This window comes from Podarcis gaigeae (assembly GCF_964106915.1).
Source record: "Podarcis gaigeae genome assembly, chromosome: 7".
Classification (NCBI taxonomy): domain Eukaryota; kingdom Metazoa; phylum Chordata; class Lepidosauria; order Squamata; family Lacertidae; genus Podarcis; species Podarcis gaigeae.
In genome coordinates, this window is record NC_139683.1 from 55,443,313 (window position 1) to 55,463,692 (window position 20,380).

Sequence of the window (20,380 nt, forward strand, 5' to 3'; positions counted from 1 at the left end):
AAAGTTCCAACAGACTTTCTAAAATGTTTCCAACTGTCCAATCAATAGCTTCATAATTCTAGTCATGTAAATGCTGTTGCAAAACAAAACAAAAAACAAAGGAGACCATTGACCATTACTAAGTTCAGACATAACTTGATCACAGTAAAGCACTTTTTAGTCCTGTTGTTTTCATTAGCAGAGGTAAACATGTACCTCCAATTTCTCCCATTGAAATATAAAGCACTTAAAAGCGCTTTGCCCTGCCTGCATCATGCCATTTATTACAATGTCCTCACTAATGGCCCAACAGAGAGATTGGCTGTCCCAGAAATAAAAGTTAGAATAGATAATACCTACTTCCTCCACTGTGCAGTGTAACAAACAATGATATTGCAGTGGTTGTGCCAGGAACATTGTTCTGGCATCACAGTTACACTAGTGCTAGGCATCCAGCTGCCAGTAAATTTATTTTCTTCACCAACTATTAGAGATCTACAACTGTTTCATAATTCCCCCTCCCAACTCATTACAGAAGCAGCATCTCCAGAGCCAGGGAATTGTTAAGGTCTCTATCGTTAACATGAAAGTGGGACTGTTTAAATTTGATTACCGTGTTTAATGAAGTGTTGCATATACTTACAAGATGACATGATGAATCACATTACGTTTATTATAAGTCAACATATAAGAATGGACAAATGGTTCAATAAAGCGATGCATTTATAAATATAAGATTAATGCATTTGGGCTCGTTGTCATATTTCCCCCTTTAAAAAATGCCAATGTCCTGTTTACTTTAGCCCAGGAGCTAAATTGACAATTTGCTTTCTAAAAAATGGCCTATATTTTCCATCACCCAGCACTATACATTTTGTCGCAGTAGCCAAAAGCATTAGATCATTCGGATGAGTAAATCCAGTTCACCTAAACCTGTATGTACAGCCTTGTATATGCATGATTTCATACTCAAATACTTACACAAACATGCACATTCAAATCCTTCACCCCATACAATGTCATCTTTCTTGCCCGTACCCTCTTGTGTGCTTTATCAGTTTAATGGTATACAGAGCCTTAAAGCATTTAGGTTATTAGGACAGAAGAATCAGAAGAATCACCCGACATGTAATATATCTACTTGATCTTGTCAATCATCCTGTATCGACTGTACCTCAATCTACTCTTTATTTGACAATGGCACCTGAGATCCTTTCTGTCTTATGCAATCCATGAGCCAAACTGAAGATCCCCCTCCCTTCTCTCCCTGCAGCCTTCATTAAAAAGGTCTTAGTTCACTTCCCAATAAAGGGAATTGAATCAGTTCTGTGTTCTGCACTCCCTTTCACTGTCTGTTGGACTTGCCAAAGAGTGTGTGTTTTTTCCTTGAAAAAGGATCTAGCTTTGTTTGTCTGTCCCTATGCATTTCTATTTATTTGTGTTTGCTGTGCAGAAATGCTAATGCATGCAGGTTCATTGTGTTAAATAGGCCAGATAGCATTTTGAGTACACTCACAAATGTGCAGCATGGAAAGCATTCACATCCTCCCTCCCTCTCTCTCTCTCTCTCTCTCTCTCTCTCTCTCTCTCTCTCTCTGTGTGTGTGTGTGTGTGTGTGTGTTGTTAGGAGTGGGGGAAGGCCTGCCAAGTGTCTGAACTTAAGCTTCCCTCCCACATCTGCATTTAGCTCTGCTTGAGTGACAGGTGTACATGGATGCCACATCAGCTGCCAATATGTTATGAGACCATGGTAACAATCGCTCATCTCCAGGGAGCTGTGCAGCCTCATTCTTCACTATCAGACATGAAAGAAATAATTTCAGGTGCCAGTAAGGGAACTCTGATAAAAAGAAAACATTTCGGTTTTCATGGCACTGGAGTTTGCCCCGAGGCAACAGCTTTGATAAAGAAAACGTGTCTCTCTCTTTACATTCACAATTAATCCATGATTATCTACAAGCAATACTTTGCCCTATAGGATACTGACAGGAAAATGGGGGAAAGGGGTAGGGGAAAAAATCTTTGTACATTTCATATGCCTTCTCCCTTCCACCCCGCCCTCAATGATACATGCACCTACTGTATATCAAAGTAATCTTATAAACTCCTCTGAAGCTAAAGATAGCTCTCTTATTCCACTTCGATGATGTTTCATAGCTATCGAAGGTACTGGCCTAGAACAACTGTTGCAAACAGAAATAGTATTTAATGTATAATGTTGTTTCGCTGGTTCCAGTTAAGAAAGATGATATGCGAGAGCCAGGACAGGAAAAACCAAACTCTTCTCCCTGTTCTGATTTGACATGTCAAAAAGAAAAACATCAGAAACACTTTAGCAAGGCAAAACAAAGAGCTTCTTTCAAAGAGGAGCTGCTGTTCTGCTCTGGCTTAATCCTCTTTCATGTGATATTTGCTGGTTTGATGTTTCTGGTGTTGACAGGATGTTGGGATGCCTCCATTTCATTCATGGGTTTTGGTGTGGACTTAAACTGCCCCCCGCCGCAAAAAAATAGCACCCAGAAGATGAGAGTTTGGGCTGACACAATCTCTCTTGGGGTTACACAATATGGCATAAGGCAATGACTTTTACTAGTGTGTATTTTGCTAGCTGGCAAAGAAGAGGAATCATTTAAGGATTTCATATCTTTTATGTGTTTTTTGGGAGAGGCTTCCCAAGAGGAAGCATATTCCTGGGGGTTGTGTTCAGGCAGCATTTTTCTCCTTGATAATCCCTATAATCATTACACAATGATTGCAATGGCCTAGGGTGATCTGAGAACACCATAGTATTCCTGCTATGTGCCTTCACAGTGATTTTCCAGGATTTTCTAGCCACTTGGAAATGGAACCAAGTGTTCACAAGATTAACCAGGGAAACTTCGAGGCTATTTTTGAGTGGGATTAAATCACATGCCAGCAAATTCAAGTTGCACCATTACAGTTGCTTTTGCACATCAAACCCGAGTCCCTTCTAGATCAGACTTTAGTGATAAGGAAAGTGACAGGGAATTGTGCTGAAGTGTGTGGGATGGTGCTTGACCAGAGGTCATCTAACCTACCCCACCCCCACCCCCACCCCCCAAAAATAAGGATGAGTGCTTACTGAATAGCCAATGCCATGAAACCTCTCTGGAAAATAATGCTCAATAACCAGTTCATTTGGAAGCACCCAAAGAGGAGGTAGACTGCCTTATTTAGAGAGTTGTATAGAGGATCATTGGGGGACACAGGTGGCGCTGTGGGTTAAAGCCTCAGCGCCTAGGACTTGCCGATCAAAAGGTCGGCGGTTCGAATCCCTGCGGCGGGGTGCGCTCCCGCTGCTCGGTCCCAGCGCCTGCCAACCTAGCAGTTCGAAAGCACCTCCGGGTGCAAGTAGATAAATAGGGACCGCTTACCAGCGGGAAGGTAAACGGCGTTTCCGTGTGCGGCTCTGGCTCGCCAGAGCAGCGATGTCACGCTGGCCACGTGACCCGGAAGTGTCTCCGGACAGCGCTGGCCCCTGGCCTCTTAAGTGAGATGGGCGCACAACCCCAGAGTCTGTCAAGACTGGCCCGTACGGGCAGGGGTACCTTTACCTTTACCTATAGAGGATCATTACTGAGAAGTGTGTTTGGCTATGGCCATTGATCTCTCTAGGCAAAACCAATGTATTTATCTTTCTAATTGTTTCCCATTCTGAGCCTTCAGTCACTGGATGGGAAATAACCCAGATTAAATGATGTGTGTGTGTAAGTCAGACTCGCCCCAACCATTAGGCAGGGTGAGGCCACTGCCTCAGGTGATAGAAGCCCACGAGGTGGTACCCCACTCCCTCTGACAGTGGTGGAGATTGTCATCATGATCAGCACTGATTTCATGTGACATTTTGGGTGAGATGTTGCCCAAAATCATGTGGGAACTTGCAGAGTGCAAGTCAAATATCCAAGTCAACCTGTCAACATAAACTGCCCTAATTTGGGTTGCTATGACAGAAACCTGCATGAAGAAAAGCTGCATCAGTTTTAAAAAGTATTATTTTCTGCTTGTGAACACATAGATGATTTTATTTATTCATTTTATTACAATTCATGGTCTAATTGATCTTTGTTGGTAACAACAACAACAACTGCAGCAGCAGCAATTTATTACTTGTACAGTTCCCATCTGACTGAGTTGCTTCCAACAAAGTATGAAAGAACACACAATATATAAGACATTAAAAGCTTCCCAATACAGCACTGCCTTCAGATGTTTACGGAAGGTTGTATAATTGTTTATCAATTCCACAGGGCAGGAGCCACTACCAATAATGCCCTCTGCCTCTAACTTCACTTCTTGCAATGAGGGAACTGCCAGAAGTCCCTTGGAACTGGATCTCAGTGTCCAGGCTGAATGATGAGAGTGGAGTTGCTCCTTCAGGTATAGAGGGTCAAAGCCATTTAGGGCTTTAAAGATCAACACCAACACTTTGAATTGTGCTCCGAAACGTACTGAGAGCCAATGTAAATCTTTTAGGATTGGTGTTATATGGTCCCATTGGCCACTCCCAGTCACCCATCTGGCAGCTGCATTCTGGATTCATTGTAGGTACAAACAAAAAAAAAAAAAAGGAGAAACCTCTCCTTGCTCACAAAATAGCCCAATGAGGACTGAATGTTGTTTGGGAAAGAAGAATGGAAGGGGAACAGGAGGGGGAAATGTCTAAATGGAACCCTGAAAGCAAGAATTCATTTTAGGCAGAACATTTTGTTTCTGTTCCCACTTTTACATTGCTGGAAGTTGTGTATAACTTACAGCTGCTTCTAACATTAATTTAATATACATCTTAATTGCATGTATGGAAGTGGCCAGGAGAAGATCATCATTTTGACTTGGAAAGCTAAGGAGGCATCTCAGACCTATATTTTACAAAAGCCAGTCTACCAAACATGCAATTTTTAGCCAGCTCCAAATTGATGACTATCTCTCTTCCAACCAGTTGTGACTAGGGATCCTGCCCATTTAGTTTGGTGATTGGGTGTGCTTTTCAGGACAAATGCTGCTTGAAACCACCCAGTCAATGGACAAAGTGACTTCTGAGAGTTGGTGGCAGTTGCAAACACCCCCTTCCCTGGTTAAAAAACCCCAAATTACTAGTTTGCAGAAATGAAGACCCTAAAGTCTGTAAAAAGCTAAGGTTCAGTCCTGGCAACAAGAACAACAGAAATTTTGTCACCTTTATAACTGAAATGAGCTACATTCAAGTGATATATTTGACATTATCACTCTTCTATGCTTATGTTGTTCCTTAAAGGGGGGGGGGTGTGTTGGTTGCCTTCTCTTTTGTTACAGTCGCTCTTCCAACCATAAGAATGTCCCTTCTATCTGAGCTATATCCTTGCAATTTCAGAGGGGAGGGCAGGGGAGGCAATAGCAAAACATGCTTTCTCCCAATTGAAAATGACTTTTGGCAGTGCTACCTACCTCCTGGGGTACAAATAATGGAGCAGTTTGTGGAAAGAGAGGAAAGGCAGCCAAAAAAAAAGGAGGGGGGAATCCAGAGACAACATCACGTTCAGACCTTTTAAGAGAAACATGTTGGGGAGATTTCAGCTCCTCTAATTGTGGAAACATGGGTCTATTTTTCTGCTTTCTTTTACTCCCCGTTCTTTGTCTATATACATCTCTCCATGTGAATGGATGTCTCTTTTGGTTTATGACTCTCCTTCTCTTCAGCCGCCCCCCTTTTCTACATCCTCTTCTGCATCAACATGCATTCCTGTCCGTTTTTATGCTCCTGCCTTCTGAGTAACCAACCAGCAATGCTTTTAAAAGATGGGTTGATTGATAGAGGAGAATAATAAAATAAAATGAGGAGGGGGTGGGGTGGGGTAGCGGAATCCAGAGGATTATAACCAACCAATTGAAGGTAGGGGGATGAAGGAATTCTAAAGGAACAGCCCCATTTAACATGGCTATTGCTAAGTTACATACTGATAGCTCCCTTTCCTCTAATAAGCAGCTGCACAGACCTAGTAGGGAGATAGCTTCCTCCTCCTGCAACTCCCCCCCCAACCCGCCGCTTTTCCCTAAGACAAAGCGAGGCAAAACAACAAAGCAAAGCTCGAGTCGACATTGGTACGTGTTTCGAGGGGTGGGGGGAACCAGGACATTGTGAGCAAACTGGCTCTGGAATGGATCGGCAAGGGTTTATTATTCTGAGCAGCACTCAATCAAGTGTGGCCCCCGTGAACAGAGAGTAATGTTGGCGAATCATCCTGGGGGCTTTTTTTCTGTGTGTGAGTGGTATCCATCTGTCAGCTGTCAGTGCCAGTGAGAGATATACAGAGCTGTCACTTCTCGTCAGCCAGCATTTGTGAGGCCTTGTTGCAGCTGCTACACAAACGTAATACTGTCCTCATTGAAGGCCGGCACAGAGTCTGGGAGCGGGATTATTCTGGGAAAAGAAGAGGGGGTGGGGAAAGGAAGGGAAGGGAGAGAAGAGAGATGTCAGGACCACTCTAGGAGAATAGTTTTGACCCACACAAAGACTTTTTTTTAAGCAAAAGCTCTCGGGTTGCTGTCCTTTTCTGATTATGACTGACACTAAAAGGAAGACTGGGAACCGGAGGTGGGGGGAATCTTGGTGTGTTTTGGGGGATGTGAGGTGGGGCTCCCTGAAGGGGGCTGTTACAGTAAAATGTATTTGTAAAATCATTTTTTTAAATCAGGAACCAAGGAAAAGGGATTTTTGTGCTTGTTGTGGAATGAAATGCTTTGAAATGAGATGAGATATAATAATTTTGAAGGGGCTGAACCACACTTTTAATCTGTGATTTAATTCATCTTCATATAACCAGTCCAACCTACGTTTCATCTGAATACCTTGAGAAATATATAATGTGCATGCTATTCAAATAACTGCATTCTTCTTATGACAGTAGTATGTTGCTCCTTTATGTGAAGCCACTTAACCTCCATATTCCTGCTTAGGGGTAGGGGAGAAATTTGATTCATTCTCATTTAAAGCCAAATTGATTAAATTCGCACTTTCCATAACAATACAAGAACTGAAACGTAGCCATCCTTTCAGATTTAAACTTATCCAAAATTTGCTGTAACCAAACAATGGTTACAAAAATGAGAGAATATGCATAAAAATGAATGTATAAATGAAAAATAACACAAAACATGCATTATATTGGAATAAACTACTTGCAGAAAGGTGTATATGAAGTCAAAAGTGTATACCGAATCCTGTTGGTTAGGAAAAATTTGCACTCAGTAGCGGGATAATTTGATGAGGGTTTTAAAAAAGAAAATTCACAAATTGCCGCAGATATATGGAGAACTGAGTATAAGTGTTTGGGGGGCAGGGAGAGTAGGTTGTAAGCCGAGATTCTTCTAATGCCTGAGCCCTGCTTTGAATTCCTGGATCCAACACAGATTCAATTGCTGGACTAGCCAGGCCAGCTTGGTAATGGCCCACTAAGTATGAGTTGATAAGGGAACAAAGGGGAAATGGGTGGCCTCCCTCCCTCAGTATCTGTTAGTTAGAAAGACAAAAGACCAGAAAGAGAGTGTGTGTCTGTGTGTGTGTGTGTGTGTGTGTGTGTGTGTTGATGTTTGATTTCTGTTTGAATCCAAGGCTGCAGCTATGGGGGGAAACAAGACCCTTTGGGGGTGTTAATGTGAGCCCCTTCATTGCAGGCTCAGGTTGTATACCTGTAAATAAACCATATATTCTGAAGACACTGCAGTCTCCACTATGTCTCATTTCCAAAGGAAGCACAAACCCTGGTTAATCACTTGGAACCCCTGGGATCATGCGCTGCTTGTAGATGGTGTGCAACAATAGGAAAGATGAGAAATTGAGAGAAGTGAAATGGACAGATCCTTCCATCCCTGTTCCTGACAGAGCCAGATGTGGAAGGAGAAAAGGAGACAGATCCAGAGAGTATGCAGACATTTATTAGCTGTGCTTCCTGCATTGAAAGGAAGTTGGACTTGATGACCCTTCTAACCATACAATTCTGTGATTCTGTCACATAGTGAGGAGGATCACAACACGGAAAAATATCCTCTTTTGCAGAGAGTTCAAGGAAGAACTGGGAATCACACCAGTGCTCTATGTATCTCTATCTGCATTCACAAATGCACTTTTTTCTTGTGAACAATACATAAGTGAAGGAGTTGTAAATAAATACTCACCCAGTAAGGGTTTAACACTGTTTGCCTTTCTCCAAGGGTGCTTCCAGACAAAGGGCTGATGTCAATGGCATTGAGTAGACGCTGGAGAACATTTGCATGCATGAGGAGCCCCCATCCTATAATAAATTCCCTGACTGCAAGCATCCACTGTAAATATACACAATTGGAAATCACATGCTCAGTTTCATGTGTATGTATGTATGCATGCATGCATTTCTGATATATTTAACCTGCTGCTGGGTACTGGCTGGCTGGCTGGCACTGAACTGTGACAGGGCCTTCTCAGTGGTGGTTCCCTTTTTGTCTCCCTCATTAGTAACATTCAGGAGGAATTTAAGAACTTTCTTGTATACTCAAGCATTTGATGGCTGAGAAATACTGTTCCTGGAAACCTTGAAATTATTACCTGTGAGAGTATGTAATTGTTTTACATGCTTCCAAACGTTTCAATTTTATTTATTTATTTTGAATGGTATTGTTTAATCACTGAAGCGTTTGCTTCCCAGGGCTGCTTTTGGAGGAAGGATCAGATATAAACACACTTAATACTAACAGTATCTTATCGTATTTGTGGGGCACTTAAATTCACCTCTTTTCCATTGCTCAGTGTGACAGCTGAATAAGAAATGATTGGTAGGAAACCCAGCAATGCACAAGCAGTTAAGACGCAAATGGTGTCTGATGCAAGAGGTGTTATCTTTTGACACAAGAGGTGATCTCATACAGGCATCAGGTCAGAACCACCAAGTTCTATTCAAAATGGATGCACCTCCAACCCTAGTCTTCAGCGTGAGAAGACTGCATCAAACATGAAGAGAGAAGTGGCAAATTATAGGCGTACATTATACGTACCACTTGACTGGTGGAGTAGAACCATAGCAATAGCCTCCTGGCACCAGCATCCCTGCCACTTACTGGGAGGGGGACAGGAGAGGCGACAGTGAAGTTGGGGCCATGCTGGCGCATCAGTAAGAGTGCCCAATTTGCTCTCCAACTTCTTCACCTCCTCTCTTCTCTTCCCAAAACACAAGTCACAACAGTGGCAGGAGGCTTTGCCCCACTGGGCAAGCTGTTACTGCATGATGTGTGGTTTTTGTGAAGACATGTTTTTGTGAAGCCAGGGCGATCACAGGTCTTGTGGAAGCAGTACAGTGGTACCTCAGGTTAAGAACTTAATTCATTCTGGAGGTCCATTCTTAACTTGAAACTGTTCTTAACCTTAGGTACCACTTTAGGTACCACTTTAGCTAATGGGGTCTCCCGCTGCCGCCATGCAATTTCTGTTCTCCTCCTGAAGAAAAGTTCTTAACCCGAGGTACTATTTCTGGGTTAGCGGAGTCTGTAACCTGAAGCGTCTGTAACCTGAGGTCCCACTGTATAAAGAAGAGAAATTTGTCTCTGGAATTGGATATGTATCATGTTCTTTGCATGTATGCCCTCATGGAAATGCAGGGACGCAGGTGGCGCTGTGGGTTAAAGCCTCAGCGCCTAGGACTTGCCGATCGAAAGGTCGGCGGTTCGAATCCCTGCGGCGGGGTGCGCTCCCGCTGCTCGGTCCCAGCGCCTGCCAACCTAGCAGTTCGAAAGCATCTCCGGGTGCAAGTAGATAAAAAGGGACCGCTTACCAGCGGGAAGGTAAACGGCGTTTCCGTGTGCGGCTCTGGCTCGCCAGATGCAGCTTTGTCACGCTGGCCACGTGACCCGGAAGTGTCTCCGGACAGCGCTGGCCCCTGGCCTCTTGAGTGAGATGGGCGCACAACCCCAGAGTCTGTCAAGACTGGCCTGTACGGGCAGGGGTACCTTTACCTTTACCTTACCTCATGGAAATGAATCCAAAAGCATTTCTTAGGGAGAAAAAGTTGATGCTAGAAAAGAATTTCAGACACTTTGGCTCCCTTTTCACTGAAGCTTTGAGCTAGGAGATTAGGTTCTGAGTGATCTTGGACAAATTGACTCTTCTTTAAACTATGGTCCACAACACAGGTTCTACTATGGTGATGCAGGTAATTTTAAAGCCTGGACTTAACAGCCTGGGGAGGTCTTTAGTGGATGTCTTTAGATGGTAATGAATATTAAGTCATTTACTTAATATATTAATATGTGTCTCCCTGTTGTGTTCTGGGAATCCACCTTCTCATTTTTGCTGAGTGGGAAAAGAATGATGAGACTTGCGAATCCGTTACTGTTAGCAGCTCCTTGCAGTTCAGAGCCCCTCTTCCCCCTCGTGCCCACTCACTTCTACCCTAATGAATGATCCCTTCATGTATTTGAGGGAAAGACTGCACACAGTCTTCCAAAAACAAACGGACCTTGTTGCAATATCACAGTACTAATCTTCTCTTGGGCAGGAGGTGAGAATGTTGTGATTTCCTTCCTTCCAGGGTTCTCTCACTGCTGCTTCTGTTGGGTAAGAAGTATAGCCTGAAACCAGGCTAGGCTAGGCTTGGGGAGGATTCCAGTTTCGGAGCAAACTTCATCTTGCCCCACTTAGATCCGTGCACCAACTGGAATGTAGATCTGGGGATTGAGCCACACAACCAGGGAAATGAAGAACACTTGGATCTGCACTGTGCCAGAGTGCCTCTTCCTTCCTTTAACATTTTTAGTTGCTTAGAGAAGTTGTATGGCTGTGCGTTTTTGTTTTTGTTTAACTGTTTTAAAATGCTGGTAACCATACAGGGTACTGCATCTCTTATGATCAAGGGAGCAGTGCTCTCCTTGTCCCAGGACCTCTTCTTCTTGAGGAGATTGCTATGGCTGTCTCTCTTGGGAGGGAGGTTCCGTGAAATTATATTCGTCTCTACTTGCAATAATACAACGATTTTATAGGAGAAGGATCTTATGGTATTCTATTCGCTGAATAATATCTAGACTCGCAGAAACCTTTGAATTAAAGAGCTTCAGTTCTATCACTTGTGGACCAAATTAGCCCCATGGATATTTTAGCATACAACTTGTGTGAATTGACTACTAATGCCAGAATTTCTGTGTTATCAACTATTCTCTCTGAGTTATCAATTTTTCTCCCTCCCTCCCTCTGTCTCCTTCTCTTTCTCTTTCTCTCTTTTTGTGTGTGAATGACCACTTTTAATAGGTAATCATCATCATCATCAGTACTTTTCAGTGTTTCATATCTGCCTAACCTGTTTACACTGCCTCCCATCCCTAGTCCTGTATACCTGTACCTGTAACTCAGGATAACACTACATGCATCTGAGGTAGTCCGCGAAAGTTTATGCCATAATAAATTTGTTAGTCTTTAAGGTGTCACAAGACTCTTTGTTGTTTTTATTTGCTGAATTGTATTTGTAAAATAGTGTGCTACCAAAATGGATTGTAAAGGAAGAAGATGTCATGATATTTCCAAAGTTAAAGCTATACACCAAAACTTCAAGGCCTTAGGAATAAATCCTTCAGATTGACCCCTCTGGAGGTTGTATGGTACTATGGCCTCAGTCTACCAAAGGATAATTGACAGGATTACGACAGATTGCCTTATAAACACCATTCTTTCCTGGGGGAGGACAAGAAAAATGTGCTGCTTCAGAGATATGGGAGTCTGATAAGAGTTATCATGATTAAGAAGGCCAGGAGCCTGGGGATCTTTATAAACTTAGTTATTCTCAGGGATGGGAAGTGACAGGCCTGAAGTAAATTGGGAGGTGAAACTTGTTTACAGCTACTTGCTGCCTAACATGCTATTCAGTCGGAAATAAAGACACTGTAGATTTTTATAGGAAGGAAAGGCCAGGGAAAGGTGACAAACATCTCGAATGTTCTGAGGTCTTCACCTTGCTATCCCCATACATCTCCCTTCTAAAAATATGTGGCAGATGTCTTCACAAAAGCACAGCATTTCCTGCTTTAGTTTTGATCGACTGACTTGAGCATATTGTCCCTATTTCCTCATCATGTCCCATTTAAAAAGTCTTATGGAGACTCTGTATTTCCATCCAGAGAGGGCCCAGAATATTCTGAATCCTACCTAAGGCTGCAATCTCAACCTGGCTGTGGAGTGAGAGCCAGAAGGAAAAGTAGGGGGCAGGCAAATCAACAGCAACACTTGGAATTGTGCTTGGAAATGTACTGGGAGCCAATGTAGGTCTTTCAGGACAGATGTTATATGGTCTCAGAGGCTGCTCCCAATCACCAGTGGGGTTTGGGGACTCAGTGGATCCTCAGTGGTTCTCCTCTGTCTTCTTCTTTGGATAATTCATTCCCTCTTTTTTTGGCAATCTGTAACTGGCCCTCTTGTTGGGTGTTGCTCCCACAGGCCAGAAGAGGTGGAGAGCTGATAGCAAACCACTGGATCCTTCTCCTTCTCCCACAAAGCTCCTCTTCCTCTCTGTGGCCAGTTCTGCCCTCAAGTCTCAGGAAAGGCAAAAAGCAAGTTAGCAGCTCTTGGCTGAGCCAGTTCATTAACACATTGACAGGGAAGTCTCTGTTGTTGCTGCTGAATGCTAGCCCCACTAGTGACAGCAAACAGGGCCTGATGAAGTGGGCCAGAAGCTATGCCACACACTGAACACATTAAAGATAATGTTGATGCATCTCAAGACGATGTACAAACTCAGCTGAAAACATTTTTTAAACAGAGCAAACAATCACAAGAGAGGTGGGGGGGGACAATCTCACTAGACAGGCCTCTCCCTCACAGATGCTGCACCTGTTGGCCATGCCTTTAGGGGGGACATGTGACCAGCAGCCATGTCAGTGGAGAGGAGCATTGTTAGAGGGCAATGCAAGAAGAACACTCCTCACGTCTTTCCTTCCTGTGTGAGATTTCCAGCCTCTTAAAGCGACAGCCATACTTTCTACGGGAGCTTTCAACATGATGCTCTCAAAATGCTGTTGGACTGCAGTTCCCATCATCCCCGACTATTTTCCATGGGAGCTAGAGCTGATGGGACTTGGAGCCCAAACCATCTGGAGGGCACCAGGTTGGTAGCAGCTGTTTAACATACCAGTGTATATAAGACACTATGACCATGTAGGGTTAAGACCAGGGGTCACCAACCTACGGCCCGGGGCCCAGATAAGGGACTTGTTTATCCGGCCTGCGGCGACCCCTGCCACCACCTGCTGCTGCCCGCTCTTACCGGCGAAGCGCAGCGTGGGGACCCACTTCTGGTTGGAGGAGCACCAGAAATAGCTTGTGCGCATGTGCACGGGGCTCCTCCGACCTGGAAATCCTCCGGAAATAGTGTGTGCGCACATGTATGGGTACGCGCTTCTCCGCCCTCCGGCTCGTCATGTGATCATCACACGAGACACCGGCCCAAGGCAAGGAAAGCTTGGAGACCCCTGGTTAAGACTCAAGGCAAACACTCTTGTGAGTCCTACATCATGGAGGACAAGTGTTGGGAAGCATCGCTTTTCCTGTGATAGCATTTTTATGTATTTACATTCTCTTTATTACATTAACATACCCTCATTTCTCTAAAGGACTCAAGGTGGTGTACATGGTTCTCCCCGCTCCCCATTTCATCCTTAAGACAACCCTGTGAGGTAGGCTAGGCTGAGTGGTAGTGAGTGGACCGAAGTCACCCAGAGACCTGGTCTCCCAGGTCCTAGTCCAACACTTTAGGCACCATGACTAAGAGAAGACTTATGAGGATTGCTCGCTTCCTGTTACCTATTTGACTGTAGCCAGAAGGGCTTCCACAATGGGTCCAAGACACTTCTTTTTCTTACTTTGTTCAGTGGGACTTTTCTTATGGCCAGTGCTTCTATAGACAAGCCATTGAATTGCTCTTGCGACCGAAATGCTTATTGGGGCACAATTTCGTTCTTTTCAAGTCAGGGATTCTACCCTTCTCCAAACCCTTGAAATGCCTGCAGCAGGTAATTAATTAGTTAAATAATTCTGCAAAAATGCTACGTCTTTCTCCTCCTCTGTATGTTTTGTTTGTTACTCCCTGTGGACATCATCAGGAGACAAGCACTAATATATCATGAAATAAAAATAGTAATAGTAATCTCTCTGCTGCCCCAGAATTGCTGATTGCTTGGTAGTGGGTGATGTCACACCTTCCAGTGTTGGTCTCAGCATTGTTGGTTTGTTCTTTTCTCTTTGTTTGCGTTAAGAGAAATGATTCCTGGGCAGTCCTTCTCTAGATGCTTCTTTAATCGTGTGACTCATTTTGGACTGTGGTCAACCAGAGATGATGAGTTGGAGAATTAGTCACAAGTTAAAAACAGGCATAAGAAATCATATGTGCTTGACTGTACAACAAAGCTACTCCAGGGATGAAACATTCATTGTGAGTAAGTGCTGATCAGTCTGGTCCCTGAAATGTTCCATGTTGTAAAGGATCTTGTACTTCACCTAATACAAGAGCACGGATGGTCCTACCATGAGGCGGCATGTGACAGATGCCTCGGGCAGCAAAGGTGGAGGGGCAGGAAATAGACTGAGCTGTGAACATATGGAGAGTCCTGCTACATCAGAGCGAAAGCCCATCTAGTCTAGAATCCTGCCTTCAGAGTGGCACACCAAATGAATATGGGAAGTCCATTCAGGCAAGGCAGATGTATCTTCACAGTTCAGTGAGACATGTCAACCACGTAAAATCACTAGTGGAAGGTGCAGGGCAGGGTCAGTGAAGGGGGTACGGCCTAGGAGGGTGCAGACATTACTGTCCCTGGATGTGATAAGAAAAGGAGGACTAGAGCACATTTCAAATGCATTCTTGAGGTGAACTGCCCATTAAAACATTCACGTAGTGGGTAAGGTACTGATATTTAATATCAATGAGCTGTAGAGTTCAAAGGGACCGTGAGAATCATGTAGACCAACCCCCCGCAATACAGGAATATTTAGCGCATTGTGGAGCTCAAACTGACTGAGTTATGCCAGCTGGGATACTTCTGTACTATCAAAGACACCATCTAGGAGAGAAGACTGAAAACAGGACAGCTCTACCTCTGTTGTTCAGAACTCGGGGCATGATGCTTCATAATAGTGGTCAGTGCTCCACAGCAGATAAATCTAGGACATGCCCCAAGTAAGTCATTTTAGTAATTCACAGCAAAGGCACAGGTAGAATGCAGCATTGGGTTGTGGAGCTTCCCAGCCAGCCTTCATTTCAGCAATGGAAGCTTTACAATGGCTACCAGGTGGTGACCCTTTTAGGCTTGTCCAATTAATGTGTGGTTGCTGACATGTGGGCCCTTTTGGACCTGGAAGAAGGCAGAACAGGGGCAGAATGGAAGGGGGGACAGGGCAGGGTGTAGCAGGGCAGAACACGCTTATACACACATTGTTGACACGCGCAGGGACTGGGAACGGATCTCCCCGTTTAGAATAGTCACCACCTGTGTGTAAAACTGTGAAGTGAACAAGCTACAATTGTGTGGGACTTTTATCTTTTCACAGATTTTTTTTAAAACCCCAGGTTGGAGGAGAGGGGCTGGGAATTGCCAGTGGAAGGCAGTGATGTGTTCAGATTGAGTGTTGCATTTACATGTGTTTAAGTATGTGCATGCATGTACCAGTGTTGTGTTGTGGTTACAGTGTCAGACTAGAACCTGGGAGACAAGAGTTCAAATCCCAGCTTGGTCCTAAAATTCACTGGGTAACCTTGGGCATCTCAATCTAAGCTTCCTCACATGGTCATTGTGGAGGTAAAATGAGGAAAGGAAGAACCGTCAATACCACCTCCAGCTCCTTGGAGAAAAAGGTGGGATATAAATGCAATAAACAAATAAATAATGTGCATTGGCTTTATTTTATTCCCACTCCCTTTTCTGGAAATGCTGGTGTTTGAGGTCATTCTGCCCTGGTGTCCAAATTTATCACATATCATTGCCTCTTGTGTTAACACAAACATGCTTTAGAATGGAACTTTCCTATTACCTATTTCTATTACAGAATCATTTCATCTGTAATAATTTTCCATCAGAAGCTGAAGAGGACTTGGCTGCTGCTATACCTGCTACTCATACCAGGCGTGATCGAGAGAGATACCATTTTTCTTTTGTGTTTGAAGCCAACAGGAGGAGGGAAAGGGTCCATAAATACAGCCGATCAGGAGTATTTTATATTTTATAGCTGCGTCGGGCAAGCCCACCTGTAACAGAATAAGAGAACGCACAGGGAACAAAGATTTAGGAAAAATCTGGGCAGAATCCATCCTTCATGTTGAATGGTGCCTGTATCTAGTATACAGCAGTACAGTGCTGCAGGCTTTCAAAGACATTATTCAAGGGTTAAATGTCACTCAAATCACCCTCATTATGAACTGACGGGAGGGGGGCAGGGAGGGGAAACACTGCTTCCTTATGCATTTCAAATTGAGCTGCTCTGGCCCGAAGATGACCTGCCACACAATTTTTAAATTATCTCCATGCGCGCTCTGCTTGTTTTGGAAATGCTCTAAATAAAAATAATGGACTGTCTTTTAATAAGTCTCATTGTGAAGATTCCACATATCAAACAATGCAGTGCAGCTCGGAGGCAGGCAACGGGCATGTGTGATCTAGCTGGAAGAGAGACAAATGGTGATGGGAGCAACTCCATCTAGGGACTGCTGACAAGAAAATGGCATTTGCAAACTGACACATCTGTCAGGGTGGAGAATATTGGCACCTGTCACGCAATTTCAGTCATGACTTTTAATAAAGCTGCTTTCCCTTAGGTAAAATTGGAACTTGACTGTAATATTAGCTGCAAGCACATCTTGTTTTCCCCTTCAGAGATCTTTTGTACGTGAGGTGTTTCAAATGAATCTTAAAGCTGAAGTAATAATGTTTACTACTTCTTTCCTCCTCCTCCCTTTCGAAGCCAGGCTTTGAAAGAGACGTTATGTTTGACAGGGTGGTTCCCTGCTACTCCCCCCCCCCAACAAAATGTATTCCCTTCATCTACTAAGGCCAGATTTTGAAAGTGTGTGTTGCTTTGCCACCCATCACTCTTTCTCTTCTCTTTTTTCCCTCCCCAGTCTTACCCCTTCCTTTTCAGCTGGGCTGTTGTTTGAGTGGATTTAGCCTGGGGAAGTATGTATATCATAAAAACTGGGTTGGGATTTGTTGGCTGTCAGTCAATAAATCAGTCAGAGTTTAATTACCAGGCATGTGATGGGAAGCGGTGACAGGCAGCGGCTCAGTTGAACAGTATTTCTTATGGGACAGCCACTGCCCAAAACGAACCGTGTGTGTGTGTGTGTGTGTGTGTGTGTGTGTAAAGGTACTGAGTGGAGAAATCATCAAGGAGAAGGAAAGCTGGTATCACAATGGGGGAGGGCAGTGTGGGTCCTTAAAACAGACTTCAAATAGTTTGTTGTGATTGACAGAAAAATATATGTCAAGCCTTCCCTTTGTTTTACTTGAAATATCTCAGTAGGACGTACTTTTGCCCTAAACTGCACTCCTTTGCTTATCCCTTACAAATAGTTCATCCAAGGTATATCTTTGCAAAGGGTTTCTTGGTGTGTGTGGTAAAGACTGATGAAAAGACAGGACTGAAAAGATGCTGATAGTACCAGAAAATGACATCATACTTCACAAAGTTGGGGAAAACTTTTGAACAAAACCAGAAAATAAGACAGCTTTTCTCCTTACTCCATTTTGCATATGTGCTGATTTTGTGTTTGTGTGGCTGGTATCCCCCCCATGCCAAAGTTATAGCTGACATGGCTGTGTTTTTTGACTTGTGATGAAACATGTCATCTCCTTCCTATCATATGTCATGAAGCATTAGGTGGAGATACTACAGGATGTTTTGACTGAAAAGATGCTCTATTTTCCTTTAAACTATTATCCCGTGGTGTGTCTCTCTGTGTGTTTCAGATATCTTTTGTCCACTTTAAGGAATTGTGGGTAACAGATAAACGAAGCTCTGACTTGAGGTAGCGCAGCTGTTTCTCAGCTGGCAGAGCATTTGTCTGGAAGTGATGGGAGCTTGAGACATTTAAGGCGGGAGAGGGAATTGCTGGGGATTGTGGGTAACAGAATGAGAAGAACCAGTTGCAAAAGGGATTCTCTTTCTGCATGATGGAAAGGCTAATAAGTGGAGCTCTCAGAAAATGCTAAATTCCTGAGTGAAGCTGTAAATATAACTCTTTCTATCATTAGTTTCCAGGAAAGTCATGTTGATCATTTTTAAAAAGAGGGGAGATGGAATAGGAAATATTGAAATAAATATAAAGGTGTGAGAAATAATATTTTACAGGTTTTTTTTTCCCTTTTTTGAATATAATTGAAAAGCTTTTTCTGCCTGCTTGCTAGATTATATATATAAAAAAGGCTCACGGGGCCTTTCCCTTCATTCGACTGTACAATGTAGGTGGCCCTTTTCTGTGATTTCCTTGTTTTACAGTAGGGCTGAAGAACATAAGTCTTCTCTGGTATGTTGAGATGAAACTTAGCACGTGTGTAGCTGGGGCCATTCCTTGGGTGGGGGCATTGTTTGAGCATGCCAGGAAAATACTTATTTCTTGTATCAAGAAATTTCCTTCCATTGTATTGCACCTTTGCGGGCAGTATCCATAAACTGAGGCCAAGAGGAGAAAGAAGTTTGGAAAGTATATGCTGGATCAAGTATTACCAGAGAAACTTCATAATGGCACAGTGAGCCATAATAGCTTGATTTTCATTTCCCCTTTTCATTTGTCTTATTTTCTGAGCCAAACTGACTCCAGAATTTCCTCTCAAGTCTCCCTGTTCTTGACTCTGATTCTAAGCCACCTTCCCTGCCAGGCTCCAAATTCTGCATTTTCTGGCCAGGGGTGACAGGGAGGGGTAAATGCAGGGAACTGCTAACTTGTCCCCTCACCTTCCCTGTGCTCCTTGTGCTGCCATTCAGATATTATTGGATTCAAATTCCCATCAGCTCCAGCCAGCATGGCCAATGGTCAGGGATGACAATAGCTGCTTGATCTTGGACCTGTTAGTTGTGGTATTCAATGAAATTTCTGGCAAGAAGACTGCAAATTGTGATGAGAAGTTTCCCTTTTGCAGGGATGTCAATATCAGTTATAGATGAATATCAGCTGCTGATAATATATTCCAGAGATGAAACAAAATTTGAAGAATGCACAAATTTCAACAGGGCAACCACATAAAATGGCAGATTTAAAACTCTTTATTTAAACACATCCATATCGTATCTGAAAATAAACATGGAGTCATGTCTGTGGCATTTATTTATTTATTTGAAATGTTGTTGGTCTACCTTTCCAACCTAAGGTGAACAAAATATTCCATTAACATTGTGGTGTGCAGGTGGAGAAGAAAAGGGGCCAAAACTACATTTTCAGGACTGGGGCATGGTTTTCGCACAAAAAAGTAGAGCTCTTCAGTTGCCAGAGAGGCAGTGGAAATGAGAGAGAGGTATAAAAAGTCTTCACTGCCGGAGCACATACCACAAAGTGGGTGAGGGGAGTTTAGGTGCTTCTGGGTGAAGGGTGGCAATTATGAGAAAATTTACGTGTGTGAAAGAGGAGGGGAAGGAGAACCACATCTTCTTCCACTGCTGGATTTTTATTTTTATTTTTTTGCAAACTTATCTTGCCTATCTTGGCTCAAACATATTGCCAACATCACCTGCAAGACAGCACTGATGGATGACTAACTGTTCAAGAATGAATAAGGTGTCACTGTAAATTAAACTGTGTAGGCATGGAAATGAATCAAATGCAACTTTAATTTGATCAATGTCCACCTATGTCTTCCATGATGCCCACCCCCAAACCCTTTTTCATTAACTGGCATCACACCCTATGAAGGCATAGACAATGTCAGGCAAGTTTTTCTTTCCTCAGACAAAAGGTTCCATGTTGACACACAGAGAAGACAGTCTTTCCAACATGTGTGCCAATGAGGCTGACAAGGCATGGTTGCATAATAGAACAGGAGGACTTCTTATATATCCCAATAACAAAAGAGTAGTTTGTGAGAATACAAGACTGGTAGCCCCTTGCTTTCAGAATACCCCGCCGCCGCCACAAAGCAAGTAAGACTCTGACTCTTAAGGTGGGCAGTGTAAACATTTTATTCTGTGTGGCTTCTCACTGTTTTTAATACAGGATTGAGATTTTTAACAATGTTAAACAAGTTTTAATTCTTGTTGTTTGATGGTGTTTGGTTTTATTCTCTTATGTAAACTCTTTGAAGGACCCTGTTTAAAGCAAAAGGTAGTATAAATATAATAATAATAACATTTGTTTTATCTTTATTGAAAGTCACAAATTCACTGTGATAGGAGGTATTATGTCATTCTAGTGCATACTTC